This window comes from Callorhinus ursinus, unplaced genomic scaffold (assembly GCF_003265705.2).
Source record: "Callorhinus ursinus isolate GAN/ISIS: 27379988/994484 unplaced genomic scaffold, GSC_fseal_2.0 scaffold40, whole genome shotgun sequence".
NCBI classification, from domain to species: Eukaryota; Metazoa; Chordata; class Mammalia; order Carnivora; family Otariidae; genus Callorhinus; species Callorhinus ursinus.
Window position 1 is genome coordinate 10,815,559 of NW_027397102.1, and position 21,065 is coordinate 10,836,623.

A 21,065-nucleotide genomic window follows, 5' to 3' on the forward strand; every position below is an offset into this window, starting at 1 on the left:
TAATGATTCAACAATTCTATATACTTCTCTATGCTCATCCAGATAAATATAAATATATGCCTAATTCCTTTTATCTATTTCACCCATCCCCCTGGCAGCCACCAGTTCCTTCTCTGTATTTAAGCGTCTGGGTTTTTGTCTTTGTTCATTTGTTTTATTTCTTAAATTCCACAAATAAATGAAGTCTTTTGGTACTTGTCTTTCTCTGACTTAATTCACCTAACATTATACCTTCTAGGTCCATCCACGTTGGAAATGCTAATATTTCAGTCATTCTTATGGCTGAGCAATATTCCTTATATATTATATATATATATATAAATTTTCCATTTGAGATATATATCCATTCATCAGTTGATGGACATGTTGTTTGCTTCCATATCTTTGCTATTGTAAATATTATTACAGTAAACATAGGAGTTTATATCTTTTTGAATTAGTGTTTTTGTTTCCTTTGGATTACTCTAGTCTTGTAGTATATCTTGAAATCTGACATTGTAATACCTCAAGCTTTGTTCTTTTTTCTTACGATTGTTCAGCTGGGGTGCCTGGGTAGCACAGTTGGTTAAGCAATCGACTCTTGGTTTCGACTCAGGTTGTGATCTCAGGTCATGAGATTGAGCCCCACATTGGGCTCTGTGCTTAGTGTGGAGTCTGCTTAGGATTCTCTCTCTCTCTCTCCCTCCTTCTCTCTGAAATAAATAAATCTTTTTTTAAGAAAAAAGATTGCTTTCACCATTTGAGGTCTTTTGTGGTTATATACAAATTTTGGGATAATTTTTCCTAGTGCTGTGAAAATTGTTCTTGGCATTTTGATAGGGATTGCATTAAATCTGTGGATTGCTTTGTGTAGGATGGACATTTTAGCAATGTTTGTTCTTCTAGTCTCTGAGGATGGAATGTCTTTCCATTTCTTTGTGTCATCTTCACTTTCTTTCATCAGTGATTTATAGGTTTTGTAGTACCAGTATTTCACCTTCCTGGTTAAGTTTATTCCTAGGTATTTTATTATATTTGGTCCAGTTGTCACTGGGATTGTTTCCTTAATTTCTCTTTCTGCTACTTCATTATTAGTGTGTAGAAATGCAATGAATTTCTGTATATTACTTTCATATCCTGTGACTTTGCTGAATTATCAGTTCTAGTAGTTATTTGATGGTTCTTTAGGTGTTTCTATATATATAATACTGTCATCTGCCAAGAGTGAAAGTTGTATTTCTTCCTTATCAACTTGGATGCCTTTTCTATCTTTTTCTTGCCTGATTACTGTGACTAGGACTTCTGGTACCACGTTGATTAAAAAATGGTGGGTGTGAACATCCTTGTCTTGTTCCTAATCTTAGAGGATAAGCTCTCAGATTTTCACCATTGAATATGATGTTAGCTGTGGGTTTTTCATAAGTGGCCTTTATTATGTTGAGGTATATTCTCACTAGACCTATTTCATGGAGAGTTTTTATCATGAATGGATGTTTTACTTTATCAAATGCTTTTTATACCTGTATTGATATTATCATGTGGTTTTTATACTTTCACATGTTAATGTGATGCATTACATTGATTGATTTGTGCTTACTGAACCACTTTTGCATCCCTGGAATCAATCCCACTTGATCATGGTGAGTGATTTTTTTTCACACATTGTTGGATTCAGTTTGCTAACATTTTGCATCTATGTTTATCAGAGATATTGGCCTGTAGGGGGGTGTGTGTGTGTGGTGTCTATCTAGTTTTGGTATCAAAGTAATGCTGCCCTTGTAGAATGAATTTGGAAGCTTTCCTTCCTTTTCTATTTTTTGGAATAGTTTGAGAAGAATAGATATTAACTCTTTTTTAAATGTTTTGTTAGATTCATGTGTGAGTTGATTGGGTCCCGGGCTTTTTTATTGCCAGATTTTTGATTACTGATTCAATTTCATTGCTAGTAATGGTTCTGTTTCAATGTTCTATTTCTTCCTCATTCAGTTTTGTGAAGTTACATGTTTCTAGGAATTTATCCATTTCGTCTAGGTTGTTCAAATTGATGGTATATAAATTTCTATAATATTCTCTAATAATCTTCTGTATTTTGGTAGTGTTGGTTATTTCTCATTTCATTTCTGATTTTATTTCCTTGAGTCCTCTCTTGTTTTTTTCTTGATAAGTCTTGCCAAAGGTTTACCAATTTTGTTTACCTTTTCAAAGAAGCAGGACCCTGGTTTCATTGATCGGTTGTGGGTTTTTTGTTGTTATTTAGTTTCTATTTCATTTATTTCTCCTCTGATCTTTATTATTATTATGTTTTCTTTTTTTAAATTTTATTTTATTTTGTTATGTTAATCACCATACATTACATCATTAGTTTTTGATGTAGTGTTCCATGATTCATTGTTTGCATATAACACCCAGTGCTCCACGCAGAACGTGCCCTCTTTAATACCCATCACCAGGCTAGCCCATCCCCCCACCCCCCTCACCTCTAGAATCCTCAGTTTGTTTCTCAGAGTCCATAGTCACTCATGGTGCATCTCCCCCTGTGATTTCCCCCCCTTCATTTTTCCCTTCCTACTATCTTCTTCTTCTTTTTCTTTTTTAACATATAATGTATTATTTGCTGGCTTTGGTATTTATTTGTTCTTCTTTTTCTACCTCTTTTAGGTAAAAGGTTTGGGATTTTTCGTTTTTTGAGGTAGGCCTGTATTGCTATAGAGGCCTGTTAGAATGGCTTTTTCTGCGTGATAAAGTTTTTGGATCATTGTGTTTTCATTTACATTTACCTCCATGTATTTTTTTATTTCCTCCTTAATTTCTTGGTTGACACATTCATTGTTTAGTAGCAAGTTACTTAGTCTCCATGTATTTGTATTCTTTCCAGTTTTTTTCTTGTGATTGATTCTAGTTTCCTATCATTGTGCTTGGAAAAGATGGATGATGTAATTTCACTTCTTTTTTAATTTATTGAGACTTTGTTTTGTGGACTAAATGTGACCTATTCTAGAGAATGATCCATGTATACTTGAAAAGGATGAGTACTCCACTATTTTTGGATGGAGTATTCTGACTGTATCTGTTAAGTCCATCTGGTCCAATGTGTCATTCAAAGCCACTGTTGCCTTGTTGATTCTCTGACTGAATGATCTATCCACTGATGTAAGTGGGGTGTTAAAGTTCCCTACTGTTATTATATTACTGTTAGTTTCTTCCTTTATGTCTGTTAATACTGCTTTTTGTATGTAGGTGCTCCCATGTTGGATACATAAATATTTATGATTATATCCTCTTATTGGATTGTCTTCTTTGTCATTATGTAGTGTCCTTTTTTGTCTCTTGTCTTTGCTTTTATTTATTTAGATTCAGTTAGCCAACATGTAGTACATCACTAGTTTCAGATGTAGTGTTCAGTAATTCATCTGTTTCCTATAACACCCAGTGCTCCTCAAATCATGTTACCCTCCTTAATGCCCATCACCCAATTACCCCATCCACCCACCCACCTCCTCTCTAGCAATCCTCAGTTGTGTTTCCTGTAGTTAAGAGTTTCTCATGGTTTTTCTCCCTCTCTGATGACTTCCCATTCAGTTTTGCCTCCTTTCCCCTATGGTCCTTTGTACCTTTTTGTATATTCCACATATGCGTGAAACCATATGATAATTGTCTTTCTCTGATTGGCTTATTTTGCTCAGCATAAGACCCTCCAGTTCCATCCACATCATTGTAAATGGTAAGTGTTCATCCTTTCTGATGGATGAGTAATATACCATTGTGTGTGTGTGTATATATATATATATATATATATATATATATATATATATATATACCACATCTTCATTATCCATTCACATGTTGGTGGACATCTTGGCTCTTTCCACCATTTGGCTATTGAGGACATTGCTGCTATGAACATTGGGGTGCAGGTGCCCATTCAGATACCTACATTTGTATCTTTGGGGTAAATACCTACTAGTACAATTACTGGGTGTAGGAGAGCTCTATTTTTAATTTCTTGGGAAAGTTTCATATTGTTTTCCAGAGTGGCTGTACCAGCTTGCATTCCCACCAACAGTGTAAGAGGGTTCCCCTTTCTCCACATCCTCACCAGCATTTGTTGTTTCCTGAGTTGTTCATTTTAGCCATTTCTGACTGGTGTGAGGTTGTATCTCATTGTGGTTTTGATTTGTATTTCCCTGATGCCAAGGGATATGGAGCATTTTTTCATGTGTCTTTTGGCCATTTGTATGTCTTCTTTGGAGAAATGACAGTCCATGTCTTCTACTCATTTCTTGATTGGATTATTTGTTTTTTGGATGTTGAGATTGATAAATTGCTTATAGATCTTTGATACCAGCCCTTTATGTGATGTGTCATTTACAAATATTTCCTCCCATTCTGTAGGTTGCATTTTAGTTTGGTTCACTGCTTCCTTTGCTGTGCAGATGCCTTTTATCTTGATGAAGTCCCAGTAGTTCATTTTTGCTTTGGTTTCCCTTGTCTTTGGAGACATGTATTGCAAGAATTTGCTGCGGCCGAGGTCAAAGAGGTTGCTGCCTGTGTTCTCTAGATTTTGATGGATTCCTGTCTCACATTTAGGTCTATCATCCATTTTTGAGGCTAGGACTTCTAGTACTATGTTGAATAGCAGTGGTGATAGGGGACATCCCTGCCATGTTCCTGACCTTAGGGGAAAAGCTCTCACTTTTTCCCCATTGACTATGGTATTCGCTGTGGGCTTTTCATGATATTGAGATATGTTCCCTTTATCCCTACACTGTGGAGAGTTTTAATCAAGAAAGGATGCTGGATTTATCACATGCTATTTCTGCATCAATTGAAAGGATCATATGGTTCTCTTACTTTCTTTTATTAATGTGATCTATCACATTGATTGATTTGTGAATGTTGAACCACCCTTGTATCCCAGGGATAAATCCCACCTGGTCTTGGTGAATAATCCTTTTAATGTACTTTTGGATCCTATTGGCTGTTTTTTTGCTGGGTATTTTGGCATCCATGTTCATCAGGGATAATGGTCTGTAATTCTTTTTCATGGGGTTTTTGTCTGGTTTGGGGATCAAGTTAATGCTGGCTTCAGAGAATGAGTTTGGAAATTTTCCTTCCATTTCTGTGTTTTGAAACAGCATCAAAAGAATAGGTATTAATTCTCCTTTAAATTTTTGGTAGGATTCTCCTGGGAAGCCATCTGGCCCTGAACTCTTGTTTGTTGGGAGATTTTTTTTTTAAGGACTTAATTTTTTTATTTGAGAGAGAGAGACACAGCGAGAGAGGGAACACAAACAGGGGGAGTGGGAGAGGGAGAGGCAGGCTTTCCGTGGAGCAGGGAGCCTGATGTGGGGCTCGATCCCAGGACCCTGGAATCATGACCTGAGCTGAAGGCAGATGCCTAACGACTGAGCCACCCAGGCGCCCCTTTTGGGAGATTTTTGATTATTATTTCAATTTCCTTGATGGTTATTGGTCTGTTCAGATTTTCTGTTTCTTCCTCTTTCAGTTGTGGTAGTTTATAAGTTTCTAGGAATGCATCCATTTCTTCCAGATTGCCTAATTTGTTGGCATATAGTTGCTCATAATATGTTCTGAAATTTTTTTTTATATTTTCTTGGTGTTGATCGTGATCTCTCCTTTCATTCATGATTTTATTAATTTGGGTCCTTTCTCTTTTCTTTTTGATATATCTCGCTAGGGATTTATTGATCTTATTAATTCTTTCAAAGAACCAACTTCTAGTTTCATTGATCTGTTCTACTGTTCTCTCAGGTTCTATTTCATTGATTTCTGCTCTAATCCTGATTATTTCTCTTCTCCTGCTTGGTTTAGGGTTATTTGCTCTTCTTTTTCCAGCTCCTTTAGGTGTAAGCTTAGCTTCTGTGTTTGAGACTTTTCTAATTTTTTGAGAAAGGCTTGTGTTGCTATGAACTTCCGTCTTAAAACCAGCTTTGCTGTATCCCAAAGGTTTTGAACAGTTGTATTTTCATTTTCATTTGTTTCCATGAATTTTTTTTAAATTCTTTAATTTCTTGGTTGACCCATTCATTCTTCAGGAGGATGCTCTTTATCCTCCAAGTGTTTGAGTTCCTTCCAAATTTCCTCTTGTGATTGAGTTCAAGATTCAAAGCATTGTGGTCTGAAAGTATGCATGGAATAATCCCAATCTTTTGGTACCATTTGAGACCTGTTTTGTGACCCAGTATGTGATCTATTCTGGAGAATGTTCCATGTGCACTCAAGAAGAAGAATGTGTATTCTGTTGCTTTAGGATAGAATGCTCTGTATATATCTGTGAAGTTCATCTGGTCCAATGTGTCATTCAAAACCCTTGTTTCCTTGTTGATCTTCTGCTTAGATGATCTGTCCATTGTTATGAGTGGGGTGTTGAAGTCTACTATTAATTTATTCTTATCATTATGTTTCTTTACGTTGGTTATTAACTGGCTGATATAATTGGCTGCTCCCATGTTAGGAGCATGAATATTTACAACTGTTAGATCTTCTTGTTGGATAGACCCTTTAAGTATGATATAATATCTCTCTTCATCCCTTACTACAGTCTTTGGTTTAAAATCTAATTTGTCTGATATGAGGATTACTACTCCAGGTTTCTTTTCATGTCCATTGGCATGATAAATGGTTCTTCACCCACTCACTTTCAATCTGGAGGTGTTACAATGAGTCTCTTGTATACAGCATATTGATGGGTCATGCTTTTTCATCCAATCTGATACTCTGTCTTTTGATTGGGGCATTTATTCCATTTATATTCAGAGTAACTATACACAGATATGAATTTACTGCCATTGTATTACATGTAACATCCCTGTTTCTATAGATTGTTTCTTTCTGGTCTATGTTACTTTCGGCTCTCTCTTCACTTACAGGATTCCCTTTAATGTTTCCTGGAAGGCTGGTTTAGCAATTACAGATACTTTCAGTTTCTCTTTGTCCTGGAAGCCCTTTATCTCTCCTTACATTCTGAATGACAACCTTGCTGGATAAAGTACTTTTGGCTGCATGTTCTTCTCATTTAGTACCCTGACTATATCATTCCAGCCCTTTCTGGCCTGTCAGGTCCCTGTGGATAGGACTGCTGCCAGCCTAATGTTTTTTTATCATCGTAGGTTAAGAAGTTCTTTTCTTGACCTGCTTTCAGGATTTTCTCTTTATCTCTGAAATTTGTAAGCTTCACTATGATATGTCAGTGTGTTTATCTTTATTGCTTTTGTGGGGTGTTCTCTCTACCTCCTGGACTTAAATGCCTGATTTGTTCCCCAGATTAGGGAAGTTCTCAGCTATGATTTGCTCAAATATACCTTCTGTCCTCTCTCTCTCTTTCTTCTTCCTCTGGGACCCCAATAATTCTAATATTGTTTCGCTCTACAGTATCACTGATTTCTTGAAGCCTCCCCTCATAGTCCATTAGTTGTTTTTCTCTCTTTTCCTCAGCTTCCTCCCTTTCCATCAACTTGTTTTCTGTGTCACTCTCTTCTGCCTCATTTACCCTAGCTGTTAGAGCATCCAATTTAGACTGCTTCTCAGTTAAAGCATTTTTAATTTAGGTCTGATCAGATTTTATTTCTGCACTAAAATATTCTCTAGTGTCTTTTATGCTTTTTTCAAATTCAGTTAGAAACTTTATCATTGTTATCCTGAATTTCAGCTCTGATTCAGCTCTGATCCATATTGATTAGAGCTGTTGCAGAGAGTATTCCCTCTGGTTCTTTCTTTTGTTGTGAATTCCTCCTTCTAGTCATTTTGCCCAGAGAAGAATTGATGAATGGGAGAGCAAAATAAAAAATATCAACCACAGTCTAAGCAAAGTACACACTAGACAGATCCTAGGAGGTTAGAAATAGAAAAAAAAGGAGGGGGGAGAGAATATAATCTCTCAGGTGGTCAAAACATGGTGATCCATTTGGTCCTAGGTGTATTTGGTCTGTTAGAAAACACCAAATCCCAGAATTGTAAAGAAAGTGAAACTTGGATATATACGAAAATAAAATTAAATACAGTGAAAGGAAGGCAAAAATGAAGAATCTATTTCTAAAATATAAATGTAAAAGTGAAAGTTAAAAAAAATACCTAAAAGCAAAGAGTTGATAAAATAAGAAGCTAGTTGAAAAGGAAAAAAAGAAAAGTGGCAAAGGTAAATTTTAACTGAAAGAATCATGAGGAAAAAATCTCTACTTCTATATACTATTTTCCCTTAGCGCTGGAGTTTTGCAGTTCTGTGTGCTTGGTGAACTTGGTATTCTGCTAATGTTCTAGCTGATCCTCTGGGGGAGGGGCCGCTGTGATGATTCTCTGGTGTCTTTGCCTGGGTGTAGTTGTGCCACTCCTTGCTGGCAGGCCTGGATCAGTGTAACTTGCTCCGTGTTGCTTTATGTGGCCTTTGTTCCCTGAAGGCTTTCTGGGTTGCTTTATAAGATGAAAATCAAAACTGGCAAGCACTCTGATCTCCAGCCCTAGAGATAAAAGATTGTGGCCCACCCTCTTCAGTAAATGCTCAGGGAAAAGCAATGTTCACTTTTGTGTGTGCCGAACTCTGAAGATGCCTGCAGTGTGCAGCCGTGCCAATGCTCCCCTGAGAGGGACAAGTGTCACTGCGGTCCTGTTGCTTACAGGGCCCCCACATGGAGAGTGGTTGAACAATCTTGCCACAGTTCACAGTTTATGATAAACCTAGTTGAGAGCCCACTCCCAGGCTCCCTGGCCATAGCCAGTTTCCCCACTCCAGTGCTTGGGAACTCCCCTGGCTCACGCACCCCCGTTCTTTCTGTGACCCCAGGAATCATGAGACCACACTGTTCCACCTAGGATTCTTCCCTGCTTTGCCATTTGAGCACCTTTCAGGCAGGGATGTCTCTCACTGATGCAGACTTCTAAAGGTTCTGATTTTGTGCTCCGGGCCTATATCACTTTATGGTACCTGGTTTATGGTGGCTCCCTGTCCCCGCCATTTGTCTTCCACTACATATTCTCTCGGATTCACTTCTCTGCACCTCCTACCTTGCAAAAAGTGTTACTGTTCCATATGCTATCTACAAGAGACTCATTTTAGACCTAAAGACACTTCCAGACTGAAAGTGAGGGGGTGGAGAACATTTAACACGCTGGTGGACCACAAAAGAAAGCTAGGGTAGCTATCCTCATATCAGACAAATTAGATTTTAAACCAAAGACTGTAGAAGGGATGAAGAGAGATATTATATCATACTTAAAGGGTCTATCCAACAAGAAGATCTAAGAATTCTAAGTATTTATACCCCCAACTTGGGAGCAGCCAATTATATCAACAAATTAATAACCAAATTAAAGAATCACATTGATAATACATTAAGAGTTGGGGACTTCAACACCCACCCACAGCAGTGCAGAAGATCAACAAGGAAACAAGGGTTTTGAATGACACACTGGACCAGATGGACTTCACAGATATATACAGAGCATTCCATCCTAAAGCAACAGAATACACATTCTTCTTGAGTGCCCATGGAACATTCTCCAGAATAGATCACATATTAGGTCACAAAACAGGTTTCAACCAATACCAAAAGATTGGGATTATCCCGTGCATATTTTCAGAGCACAACTTTGACCCTTGAACTCAATCACAAGAGGAAATTTGGAAGGAACTCAAACACTTGAGGGCCACAGAACATCCTCCTGAAGAAGGAATGGGTCAACCAGGAAAGTAAAAAGAATTTTAAAAATTCATGGAAACAAACAATAAAAAAAAAATTCATGGAAACAAGTGAAAATGAAAAGAACTATTCAAAACCTTTGGGATAGAGCAAAGCTGGTTTTAAGAGCAAAGTACATAGCAATACAAGCCTTCCTCAAAAAATTAGAAAAGTCTCAAATACACAGGCTAAACTGGGAGCTGGAGAAAGAAGAGCAAATAACCGTAAACCAAGCAGGAGAAGAGAAATCATCAAGATTAGAGCAGAAATCAATAAGATAGATATCAGAAGAACAATAAAACAGATCAATGAAACAAGGAGCTTGTTTGTTGAAAGAATAAGATCGATAAACTGCTAGACAGACTTATCAAAACGAAAAGAGAAAGGACCCAAATTAATAAAATCATGAATGAAGTAGGAGAGATCACGATCAACACCAAGAAAATACCAAAAAAATTCAGAAAATAATGTGAGGAACTATATGCCAATAAATTAGGCAGTCTGGAAGAAATGTATGCATTCCTGGAAATTAATAAAGTACCACAACTAAAAGGGGAAGAAAGAGGTAACCTCAACAGACCTATAACCAGCAAGGAAATTGAAGTAGTAATAGAAAATCTCCCAACAAACACGACTCCAAGACCAGATGCGTTCCCGGGGGAATTCTGCCGAACATTTAAGTTAGAACTAATACCTAGTCTTCTGAAGCACTTTCAAAAAAATAGATATGGAAGGAAAACTTCCAAACTCGTTCTACAAGGCCAGCATTACTTTAATCCCTAAGCCAGGCAAAGACCCCATCAAAATGGGAATTACAGACCAATATCCCTGATGAACATGGATGCCAAAATTTTCACCAAGATACTAACCAATAGGATCCAATAGTACACTAAAAGGATTATTCACCAACACCAAGTGGGATTTATTCCGGGAATGCAGGGGTGGTTCAAGATTCACAGATCAATCAACGTGATAGGTCACATCAATAAAAGAAAGAACAATAACCATACGATCCTCTCAATTGATGCAGAAAATGCATTTAACAAAATCCAGCATTCTTGACTGAAACTCTCTACAGTGTAGGAATAGAGGGAAAATACCTCAACATCATAAAAGCCATCTACAAGAAGCCCAGAGCAAATATCATTCTCAATGAGGAAACACTGAGAGCTTTTACCCTGTGGTCAGGAACACGATAGGAATGTCCAGTCTCACCACTATTGTTCATCGTAGTACTAAATGTCCTAGCCTCTGGAATCAGAGACCAAAAAGAAATAAAATGCATTCAAATCGGCAAAGAAGTCAAAATCACTCTTCACAGATGACATGATATGTGGAAAGATTTTTATGTGGAAAACCCAAAAGACTCCACCCCATAATTGCTGGAACTCATACAGGAATTCAGCAATGTGGCAGGATATAAAATGAATGCAAAGAAACTGTTGCTTTTCTATACACTAACAATGAGACAGAAGAAATAGAAATTACGGAATCGATCCCATTTATAATTGCAGTAAAACTGTGAGTTATGTAGGAATAAGTCTAACCAAAGAGATAAAAGATCTGTACTCCAAAAACTACAGAACATTTATTAAAGAAATTGAGGAAGACACAAAGAAATGGAAAAATACTCCATGTTCATAGATTGGAGGGATAAATATTGTTAAAAGGTCTAGGCTACCTAGAACAATCTATATATTCAGTGCAATCCCTATGAAAATACCATCGACATTTTTCAGAGCTGGAACAGACAATCCTAGAACTTGTATGAAACCAGAAAAGACCCTGCATAGCCAAGGGAATGTTGAAAAAGAAAACCAAAGCTGGGGGTGGCATCACAATGCCTGACTTCAAGCTATATTACAAAGCTGTAATCATCAAGACAGTATGGTACTGGCACAAAAACAGACATATAGATCAATGGAACAGAATAGAGATCCCAGAAATGGACTCTAAACTCTGTGGTCACCTAATCTTCAACAAAGCAGGAAAGAATAGCCAATGGAAAAAGGACAGTCTCTTCAATAAATGATCCTGGAAAATTGGACAGCCACATGTAGAAGAATGAATGTGGACCATTTTCTTACCCCATACACAAAGATAAACTCAATATGTTTGAATGACCTAAATGCGAAAAAGGAATCCATCAAAATCCTAGAGGAAATCACAGGCAGCAATCTCTGACCTCAGCCACAGCTACTTCATTCTAGGCATGTCTCGAAAGGAAGGAAACAAAAGCAAAAATGAAATATTGGGACTTCATCAAGATAAAAAGTTTCTGCACAGCAAAGGAAGTAACAAAACTAAAAGGCAGCCTACAGAAGTGGAGAAGATATTTCAAATGACATATTACATAAATGGTTAGTATCCAAGATAGATAAAGAACTTATCAGACTCAACACCTGAAAAACAAATAATCTAGTCAAGAAATGGGCAGAATACATGAACAGACATTTCTCCAAATTAGGAGAGATGGGGAGAAGATATTTGTAAATGACATATCAGATCAAGGGCTAGTATCCAAAATCTATAAAGAACCTAACAAACTCAATATCCAAGGAACAAATAATCCAATCAAGAAATGGGCAGAAGCTATGAACAGACATTTCTCCAAAGAAGACATCCAAATGGCCAGCATACAGATGAAAAAATGCCTCACGTCCCTTGACATCAGGGAAATACAAATCAAAACCACAATGGGATACCACCTCACACCACTCAGAATGGCTAAAATAAACAACTCAGGAAACAACATATGTTGGTGAGGATGTGGAGAAAGGGGAACCCTCTTACACTGTTGGTAAGAATGCAAGCTCATACCCCCACTCTGGAAAATGGTCTGAAGGTTCCTCAAGAAGTTAAAAATAGAGCTACCCTGTGTCCCAGCAATTGCACTACTAGGTATTTACCTCAAAGATACAAATGTAGTGAATTGAAGGGGTACTTCCTCCCCAATGTTTATAGCAGCATTTTCCACAATAGTCAAAGTGTGGAAAGAGCCGAGATGTCCATGGACAGAGGAATGGATTAAGAAGATGTGATATATGTACACACACACACACACACACACACACACACACACACACACACGAATATTACTCAGCCATCAGAACAGATGAATACTTACCATTTACATTAACATGGATGCAACTGGAGGGTATTATGCTGAGCAATATAAGTCAATCAGAGAAAGACAATTATCATATGGTTTCACTTATATGTAGAAATAAGAAATGGGGCAGTGGACCGTAGGGGAAGGGAGGGAAAATAGAATGGGAAGTCCTCAGAGAGGGAGAAAAACCATTAGAGACTCTTAGGTATAGGAAAGAAACTGAGGATTGCTGGAGGGGAGGTAGTTGGGGGCACGAGGTAGTTAGGTGATGGGCATTAGAGGGCATGTGATGTGATGAGCACTGGGTGTTATATGCAACTGATAAATTATTGAACACTACATGTGAAAAAGAAACAAAAAACAAAAGGAGGGGCACCTGGATGGCTCAGTCAGTTGAGTGTCTGACTCTTGGATTTAGCTCAGGTCATGATCTCATGGGTCCCGAGATCGAGCCCTGCATTGGGCTCCACACTCAGTGGGTAGTTTGCTTCTCTCCATCTTCCTTTACCTCTTTCTCTGCTCGTGTGCTCTTTCTCTCTCTGTCTCTGAAATAAATAAATCTTTTTTAAAACTCTAAAAATATGGGGTTTGAAGAGCTTCCACATTGAACACATGGATATGTGGGAAGGATGGTGCACCTGGAGAGGGCATGGAAGCTACATTCCCTTTCCCCACACCTTTACCTATGCACCTCTTCTATTTGGCTGTTTCTAAGTTACTTCCTTAATAATAAACCAGTGATCTAGTAAATAAGTAAGTATGATCAAGTAAGTAAATAAACTGCCTAGTGAGGGTTATTTGGCTGCAGAATGTCTTGGGTTTTATCTGTCTGAATGTGTCCTTGCTACCCCCTCATTTTTGAAACAAAGGTATTTTATTGAGTATATAATTCCCTGTTGCATTACTCTCTTTTGGCACATTGAAGATATTATCTTGTGCATTGTTGTTATTGAGAAGTCAAAGTTTTATCTAACATTTATTCCTTTGAAGGTAATCTAGTCTCTGCCTTTTTTTAAAGATTCTTTCTTTGTCATTGGCATTATGGAGTTTTACTATTATATATCCAGTTGTGGATTATTTTTTTGGTTATCCTACTTAGGATATGTTGGATTTCTGAATCTCTGAATTGTTTAGTTTAGTCCTGGAAAAATCTTGGCCATTATGTTTAAATATTATCTCTGCCCCTCTCTTTTCATTCTGTCTTACATATCTGTTTCATTTTTTTTTTATTTCTTTGCATAGTTTCTTCAGATTTACCAATTCACTAAATCTCTCAATAACTGTATCCAGTCTATCAATTGAGTTCTTTTCTATTAACTTTTTAATTTTAATTCCAGTATAGTTAACATATGCTGTTATATTCATTTCAGGTATTCAATAATATACTTATTAAACAATTAAGCAATTCTCTACATTACTCAAGTGCTCATCATAAGTGTACTATTTAATCCCAATCACCTGTTTTACCCATCTGTCCACCCACCTCCTATCTGGTAACCATCAGTTTGTTATCTATAGTTAAGAAACTTTTTTTTGTCATTTGTTTTCCTTTGCTCATTCCTTCTGTTTCTTTTATTCCACATATGAGTGAAATCATGTTATTTGTCTTTCTCTGACCAACTTATTTCACTTAGCTGTATACCCTCTAGCTCCATCCATATCCTTGCAAATGGCAAGATTTCATTGTTTTTATGACTAAATAATATTCCGTTGTGTGTGTGTGTGTGTGTATCACATCTTTATCCATTCATCTGTCCATGGACATATGGGCTACTTCCGTAATGTGGCTGTTGTAAATAATGCTACAATAAACATAGGGGAGGGGTGTATGTATCTCCTTGAGTTAGTGTTTTTGTATTTTTTGGTTAAGTACCCAGTAATGTGATTACAGAATCATAGCATAGTATTATTTTTACCTTTTTGAGGGACCTCTATAGACTATTTTTCACAGTGGCTCCACCAGTTTTCATTCCCACCAAACAGTTCACAAGAGTTCCTTCTTTTCCACATCCTCAACAACACTTGTCTTCTCTTACATTTTTTATTTTAGCCATTCTGACAGGGGTAAGTTGATATCTCATTGGGGTTTTGATTTGCATTTCCCTGATGATGAGTGATATTGAGCCTCTTTTTATATGTCTGTTGGCCATCTATATGTCTTTTTTGGAGAGATGTCTGTTCATGTCTTATGCCCATTTTTCAACTGGATTATTTGTTTTTTGGGTATTGATTTTTATAAGGTTTTTTATGTATTTTAGATACTAACACTTTATTAGATACATCATTTGCAAATATCTTCTCCCATTCAATATGTTGTTTAGTTTTGTTTCCTTTGTTGTGCAAAAGCTTTTTATTTTGATTAGTCCCAAAAGTTTATTTTTGCTTTTATTTCCCTTGCCTCAGGAAACATAGCTAGAAAGATGTTGCTACAGCTGATGTAAGAGAAATTACTGCCTCTGTTCTCCTCTAGGACTTTTATGGTTTCATATTTAGGTTTTTAATTCATTTTGAATTCATTTTTGTGTATGGTGTAAGAAAGTGGTCCAGTTTTATTCTTTTTCATGTTGCTGTCCAGTTTTCCCAACACCATCTGTTCAAGAGACTTGTCTTTTTCCCATTGCATATTCTTGCCTCTTTGGTTGGAAATTAATTGACTATATAATGTGGGTTTATTTCTGGATTTCCTGTCTGTTCCATTGATCTATGTGTCCAGTTTTCTGCCAGTACTACTCTGTTTTGATTACTATAGCTTTGTAGTATAACTTGAAAACTGGATTGTGATACCTCCAGTTTTATTTATCTTTATCAAGATTGCTTTATCTATTTGGGGTCTTGTGTTTCTATACTAATTTTAGAATAATTAGTTCTAGTTTAGTAAAAAAAAAATGCTGTTAGTATTTTGATAGGGATTACATTATATTTGTAGATTGCTTTGAGTAACATAGACATTTTAACAATATTTGTTCTTTCAATCCATGAGCATGGAAAGCCTATTTCTTAATATCATCTTCAATTTCTTTCATTAGTGTTTTATAGTTTTCAGAGTACAGGTCTTTTACCTCTTTAGTTAAGTTTATTCCTCAGTATTTTATTATTTTTGGTATAATTGTAAATGTGATTGGTTCCGTAATTTTCTTTTCTGCTGCTTTATTATTAGTGTTTGGAAATGCAATAGATTTTTCTACATTGATTTTGTGTCCTGTGACTTTACTGAATTCGTGTATCAGTTCTAGTAGTTTTTGATGGAGTCTTTAGGGTTTTCTATATATTGTATGTCATCTTCAAATAATGAAAGCTTTATTTCTTCCTTACAGATTTGGATGCCTTTTATTTCTTTTTGGTATATGATTGCTGTGGTTGAGACATCCAGTAATACAGTGAAAAAAGTGGTGGGAGTGGACATCCTTGTCTTTTATTCCTGATCTTAGGATAAAAGTTCTCAATTTCCCCCCATTAAGTATGATGTTAGCTGTGGGTTTTTCATATAAAGCCTTTATTATGTTGAGGTATGTTCTCTCTACCCTGATTTGTTGAAGGTTTCTATCTTGAATGGATGTTGTATTTTGTCAACTGCTTTTTCTTTGTCTATTGAAGTGATTAACTGGTTTTTATCTTTTCTCTTTGATGATCATGTTGATTGATTTACAAATATTGAACCATCGCTGCATCCCAGGAATAAATCCCACTTGATATTGGTGAATGATTTTTATTAATAATATAGTTGGATTTGGTTTGCTTCTATTTTGTTGAGGACTTTTGTGTCTATGTCCATCAGAGATATTGGACTGTAGTTCTCTTTATGATAGCGTATTTATGTTGTTTTGGAATCAGGGTAATGCTGGCTTCATAGAATGAATTTTGAAGTTTTGCTTCCTCTTCTACTTTTTGGAAAAGTTAGAGAAGAACAGGTATTAACTCTTCTTTAAAATGTTTGGTAGAATTTTCCTGTGAAGCCGTCTGATCCTGGACTTTTGTTTGTTAGGCCTTTTTTTTTTTTTTTTTTTTTTTTTTTTTTTTTGATGTTGTTTATTTCATTGAGAGAGTTAGTGAGAGAGAGAGCATGAGCAGCGGGGAGAGGGAGAAGCCGGCTCCCTGTGTAGGACTCAACCCCAGGACCCAGGGATCATGACCTGAGTTGAAGGCAGACACTTAACTGACTGAGCCAACCAGGTGCCCCATTGTTAGGCCTTTTTTGATTACTGTTTTAGTTTCATTGCTGGTAATTGGTGTGTTCAAATATTCTGTTTCTTCCTCCTTCAGATCTTGCAGGTTATATGTTTCTAGGAATTTATCCATTTCTTCTAGGTTGTCCAGTTTGTTGGACAATATAATTTATAATATACTTTTACAATGTTTTTTTATTTCTGTGGTGTTATTTCTCCTCCTTTCATTTTTGATTTTGTTTATTTAAATCCTCTTTTTTTTCTTTTAATGAGTCCGGCTAGAGGTTTATCAAATTTGTTGATCTTTTCAAGGAACCATCTTGTGGTTTCATTGATCTTTTTTATTTTGTTTCTATATCATTTATTTCCACTCTAATCTTTATTATTTCCTTCTTTGTTCTGGTTTTAGGTTTTGCTTGTTCTTTTTCTAGGTTCTTTAGGTAGTTAGGTTTTTAAAAAATTTCCTTGCTTCTTGAGGTAGGCCTATGCTGCTATAAACTTCCCTCTTAGAAATGCGTTTGCTGTATCCCAGTTATTTTGGACCTTTGTGTTTTCATTTCCATTTGTTTCCATGTAATTTTTGACATCTTCTTTGATTTTTTGGTGAACCCGTTCATTGTTTAGTAGAATATTATTTTTTTTTTAATTTTTTTTATTGTTATGTTAATCACCATATATTACATCATTAGTTTTTGATGCAGTGTTCCATGATTCATTGTTTGTTCATAACACCCAGTGCACCATGCAAAACGTGCCCTCCTCAATACCCATCACCAGGCTAACCCATCCCCCCACCCCCCTACCCTCTAGAACCCTCAGTTTTTCAGAGTCCATCATCTCTCATGGTTCGTCTCCCCCTCTGACATACTCCCCTTTTCTTCCTCTCCTGTTATCTTCTTCTTTTCCTTTTTTCTTAAAATATGTTGCGTTATTTGTTTCAGAAGTACAGATCTGTGATTCAACAGTCTTGCACAATTCACAGCGCTCACCGTAGCACATACCCTCCCCAATGTCTATCACCCAGCCATCCCATCCCTCCCACCCCCAACCACTCCAGTAACACTCAGTTTGTTTCCTGAGATTAAGAATTCCTCATATCAGTGAGGTCATGTGATACATGTCTTTCTCTGATTGACTTATTTCACTCAGCATAACACCCTCCAGTTCCATCCACGTCGTTGCAAATGGCAAGATCTCATTCCTTTTGATGGCTGCATAATATTCCATTGTGTATATATACCACATCTTCTTTATCCATTCATCTGTCGATGGGCATCTTGGCTCTTTCCACAGTTTGGCTATTGTGGACATTGCTGCTATAAACATTGGGGTACATGTACCCCTTCGGGTCCCTACATTTGTATCTTTGTGGTAAATACCCAGTAGTGCAATTGCTGGATCGAATGGTAGCTCTAATTTCAACTGTTTGAGAAACCTCCATACTGTTTTCCAGAGGGGTTGCACCAGCTTGCATTCCCACCAACAGTGTAGGAGGGTTCCCCTTTCTCCGCATCCCCGCCAACATCTGTCGTTCCCTGACTTGTTAATTTTAGCCATTCTGACGGGTGTGAGGTGGTATCTCATTGAGGTTTTGATTTGGATTTCCCTGATGCCGAGTGATGTTGAGCACTTTTTCATGTGCCTGTTGGCCATTTGGATGTCTTCTTTGGAGAAATGTCTGTTCATGTCTTCTGCCCATTTCTTGATTGGATTATTTGTTCTTTGGGTGTTGAGTTTGATAAGTTTTTTATAGATTTTGGATACTAGCCCTTTATCTGATATGTCGTTTGCAAATATTTTCTCCCATTCTGTCGGTTGTCTTTTGGTTTTGTGGACTGTTTCTTTTGCTGTGCAAAAGCTTTTTATCTTGATGAAATCCCAATAGTTCATTTTTGCCCTGGCTTCCCGTGCCTTTGGCGATGTTTCTAGGAAGAAGTTGCTGCGGCTAACGTCGAAAAGGTTGCTACCTGTGTTCTCCTTTATGATTTGGATGGACTCCTGTCTCACGTTTAGGTCTTTCAACCATTTGGAGTCTATTCTTGTGTGTGGTGTAAGGAAATGGTCCAGTTTCATTCTTCTGCATGTGGCTGTCCAATTTTCCCAACACCATTTGTTGAAGAGACTGTCTTTTTGCCATTGGACATTCTTTCCTGCTTTGTCAAAAATAAGTTGACCATAGACTTGAGGGTCCATTTCTGGGCTCTCGATTCTGTTCCATTGATCTATGCGTCTGTTTTTGTGCCAGTACCATACTGTCTTGATGATGACAGCTTTGTAATAGAGCTGGAAGTCCGGAATTGTGATGCCGCCAGCTTTGCTTTTCTTTTTCAGTATTCCTCTGGCTATTCGGGGTCTCTTCTGGTTCCATACAAATTTTAGGATTATTTGTTCCATTTCTTTGAAAAAAGTGGATGGTATTTTGATGGGGATTGCATTGAATGTGTAGATTGCTCTAGGTAGCATTGACATCTTCACAATGTTGATTCTCCCAATCCATGAGCATGGAACGTTTTTCCATTTCTTTGTGTCTTCTTCAATTTCTTTCATGAGTATTTTATAGTTTTCTGAGTACAGATCCTTTGCCTCTTTGGTTAGATTTATTCCTAGGTATCTAATGGTTTTGGGTGCAATTGTAAATGGGATAGACTCCTTGATTTGTCTCTCTTCTGTCTTGTTGTTGGTGTACAGGAATGCCACTGATTTCTGTGCATTGATTTTATATCCTGCTACTTGACTGAATTCCTGTATGAGTTCTAGCAGTTTTGGGGTGGAGTCTTTTGGGTTTTCCACGTACAGTATCATATCATCTGCAAAGAGTGAGAGTTTGACTTCCTCTTTGCCGATTTGGATGCCTTTGATTTCTTTTTGTTGTCTGATTGCTGTGGCTAGGACTTCTAATACTATGTTGAATAGCAGTGGTGAGAGTGGACATCCCTGCCGCGTTCCTGACCTTAGGGGAAAGGCTCTCAGCCTTTCCCCATTGAGAATGATACTCGCTGTAGGTTTTTCATAGATGGCTTTTATGATATTGAGGTATGTACCCTCTATCCCTATACTCTGAAGAGTTTTGATCAAGAAAGGATGTTGTACTTTGTCAAATGCTTTTTCTGCATCTATTGAGAGGATCATATGATTCTTGTTCTTTCTTTTGTTAATGTATTGTATCACGTTGATTGATTTGCGGATGTTGAACCAGCCTTGCAGCCCAGGAATAAATCCCACTTGGTCATGGTGAATAATCCTTTTAATGTACTGTTGGATCCTATTGGCTAGTATTTTGGTGAGAATTTTTGCATCCATGTTCATCAAGGATATTGGTCTGTAATTCTCTTTTTTGATGGGGTCTTTGTCTGGTTTTGGGATCAAGGTAATGCTGGCCTCATAAAATGAGTTTGGAAGTTTCCCTTCCATTTCTATTTTTTGGAACAGTTTCAGGAGAATAGGTATTAATTCTTCTTGAAATGTCTGATAGAATTCCCCCGGGAAGCCGTCTGGCCCTGGGCTTTTGTTTCTTGGGAGATTTTTGATGACTGTTTCAATTTCCTTAGTGGTTATAGGTCTGTTCAGGTTTTCTATTTCTTCCTGGTTCAATTTTGGTAGTTGATACATCTCTAGGAATGCACCCATTTCTTCCAGGTTCTCTAATTTGCTGGCATAGAGTTGCTCATAATATGTTCTTATAATTGTTTGTATTTCTTTGGTGTTGGTTGTGATCTCTCCTCTTTCATTCATGATTTTGTTGATTTGGGTCATTTCTCTTTTCTTTTTGATCAGTCTGGCCAGGGGTTTATCAATCTTGTTAATTCTTTCAAAGAACCAGCTCCTAGTTTCGTTGATCTGTTCTACTGTTCTTTTGGTTTCTAGTTCATTGATTTCTGCTCTGATCTTTATGATTTGTCTTCTCCTGCTGGGTTTAGGCTTTATTTGCTGTTCTTTCTCCAGCTCCTTTAGGTGTAGGGTTAGGTTGTGTATTTGAGACCTTTCTTGTTTCTTGAGAAAGGCTTGTATTGCTATATACTTTCCTCTCAGGACTGCCTTTGCTGTATCCCAAAGATTTTGAACAGTTGTGTTTTCATTTTCATTGGTTTCCATGAATTTTTTTAATTCTTCTTTAATTTC

The 21,065-nt window shown here is 37.1% G+C and overlaps 1 protein-coding gene and 1 long non-coding RNA gene across 3 annotated transcripts in view; both read left to right on the top strand.

The window, feature by feature from the left end:
* LOC141370610 (uncharacterized) overlaps window positions 1–21,065 on the top strand; it is a 202,930-nt gene that overhangs the window by 68,064 nt on the left and 113,801 nt on the right. The gene's annotated exons all lie outside the window — the stretch shown is intronic.
* The window catches only part of APOOL (apolipoprotein O like), a 138,162-nt gene that overhangs the window by 50,759 nt on the left and 66,338 nt on the right, over window positions 1–21,065 (top strand). The gene's annotated exons all lie outside the window — the stretch shown is intronic.